Consider the following 2,640-nt stretch of genomic DNA (forward strand, 5'->3'; position numbering starts at 1 on the left):
AACAACGGAAATGTTTGTAGGCCTATTCAGGCTATAATCCACAGAAAGAAAAACACGATGATCGGCGTGGCACAAAGGAGCGATCTCACCCTGTGTTGGAGAGAATCTCTCTATCTGTGCGCGTCCTCTCCATGGAGACGTGCTTCTTTGTCGGTCGATGCAATATCCACTTTCAGTTACTTCCCCGTTGCATTGTAACATATGTATACATGCTGAGGAAACTTAAATATCCCGCTGAATACCCGCATTCGCCACACACACGCTTCCTCCTCCCGTGAGAACCAACCCCTGGCGTCCCGGTGAGGCGCCCACTCAAAAGCCTCTGGGCGCGCCGCGACAGGTGAATATGTAGATGAGGCTTGCAGACCCACACCCTCAAACCGTACATAACAGTGGACATTAACAACTGCAGTTGCGAGGATAATATACATGTGTCATAGTTCATTTCATTTCATGATAAACAACATGCCTTAAACCTTTTCCCCTGCCATTACAGTTTAGAAGAAACAACTTGAATCAATGTGCGGCCGTCACAACATGTTTATGTAGAAAAGACATGAGAGCTAGGACACATCAACATCCTCTCTATGTTTCAGGCATTGGTCACAACAGAGTTGGAAGGCGGTGACAGGCAGAGGGCCATGAAGAGACTGAGGGTCCCCCCCCTGGGAGCTGCACAGGTCTGACACACACACACACACACACACACACACACACACACACACACACACACACACACACACACACACACACACACACACACACACACACAGTATCAACTCATAGGTTCTGCTCACTAACTCGTCATCCTCTGCATTCATATGCTCCTGTTGTCCTGTTTTAGTCACATAAAGCAACATTTAGCAGTGACCCTTAAATGGATATTTGTTGTCCCAAAAGTTAGACACAATCTACAGTTAGATTTTTTGATCTAATCCTTTTGAATGTTGATGCTACTTCAGAATGGATTTTCTAACAAAAAACTACTCTCTCTTTTATTTGACCCAAAAACAAACATAGAAGTCTAACCTTTACATCTCTCAATTTACATTGCAATTGTACTGTATATAATCATGATACAATATGATAAGAGGACACCTGCAGTGGTCTCCCCACTGATAGACAGCATTATGCCTGTAAAGTGATGTTATTTAATGATCACATGTATGTATAATGCTGTCAAATGTGCTCAGAGTGTTGTGGTGTCCCCTCAGCCGGCTCCTGCCTGGACCACCTTCAGAGTGGGGCTGTACTGTGGAGTGTTCCTGGTGCTGATGGTCACAGTGGTCATTACAGGTACTCCTCTAGCACAAGTCCTCCCTCCTCCCTCCCTCCCTCCCTTCATTCCCTTCTTCCTTCTTCCTTCTTTCCTCCCCTCCTTATTTCCTTCCTTCTGTCCTTCCCTCCTTCTTGCCTTCCTTCCTTGCGTCGATCTTTCCTCTTTCCTTTCTTCCTTCACTCCTTCCTTCCTTTCCTCTCCTCTTTCCTTCCTTCCCTCCATATTTCCTCTCTCCTTCCTTCCTTGGAAATAACCACACTGGGGTTTAGGAATATTAGTTTTTCATGACTTATATGTTAAGGGTTTTTATTTTTTACTCTCAACTTGTTACAGTCAAATTGATGGCTTTTGTAAATAACTAACCTCAAACCGTTTGCATGATATGTGGAAATAGGGCTGGGAGATGTGATGACAATCAAACAAAACGTTTATATAAGGAGAATTTCTCATATCATGTTTACTGTCATTTATCATGAAACCAGGAATAGACCACATTTCTGATATAACGATTTTTCAAATCTAAGACAATATCTCGTCTCATATCACAATATTGATATTATAAGGTGATGGTCCCCAGCCCTATGTGGAAACAGCATGGCCTGCTTTAAAATGGGACATTATCTAAAGATAATATTTGGAAAAATAGTCACAACAGTTTTTTGAATGTTTAAAACTAGTTCTACACATGGTTGGTAAAGTGATATGCTTTTCTCTCACAAGGGGCTGTGGTGATCCGCACGGCTGATGTTTGGCCTATGATCAGGATCTACAGAGGAGGCTTCCTGTTGATAGAATTCCTCTTCCTGCTAGGTATTCACACACATACACACAAACAAATTATACAATTAAATCCAGGCAAGTTTCTGTATATTAAAGCAGTTTATAATAATAATAATAATAATATTTTATTGTGTAAAGCACTACACATGTTTGTATATAAAGTAGCCAATTGTGGAAATAAAGAGACACAGTTAGCAGACGTTAGCTGCTGGATTTGTACACCAGAGGCCTGTACTACGAATCCAGTTCAATATACCCTGGATGTGTTTGAGTTACCCGGCTTACCTAATCCAAAACAAACGCGCTCTCGCTAAGCGGTCCTACGACGCTGGTTATCAACTTGGTAACTCAAGCCCGGTGTGCCCTATCTAGTTATTTGCGCGTTCACATGAAAGGGGCGGGGTTAGCAACATTCGGCCAATCACAAACATGGAGAAGCCTACTGACAGCACAGCGTCATACTTCCTGAATGAAAAGTCAACTATAATATTAGACATATGAAGAAGTTAAACTTTAAACATCCATGACTTAAACACTTTATCCAGGATAAAAGCCACATGCAAGGTGAATACAGCTGGTAA

The 2,640-nt window shown here is 42.2% G+C and overlaps 1 long non-coding RNA gene across 1 annotated transcript; it reads left to right on the plus strand.

Annotated features, from left to right (window-relative positions):
* The first annotated feature begins 588 nt into the window (after positions 1-588).
* On the plus strand, positions 589-2,099 carry LOC104949196 (uncharacterized). Its single transcript, XR_798778.1, has 3 exons — positions 589-680; positions 1,215-1,296; positions 2,000-2,099. It is a non-coding gene; the product is annotated as an uncharacterized lncRNA (long non-coding RNA).
* Positions 2,100-2,640: the final 541 nt, after the last annotated feature.

Source organism: Notothenia coriiceps, unplaced genomic scaffold (assembly GCF_000735185.1).
Source record: "Notothenia coriiceps isolate Sejong01 unplaced genomic scaffold, NC01 NC01_scaffold00015795, whole genome shotgun sequence".
Taxonomy (NCBI): Eukaryota; Metazoa; Chordata; class Actinopteri; order Perciformes; family Nototheniidae; genus Notothenia; species Notothenia coriiceps.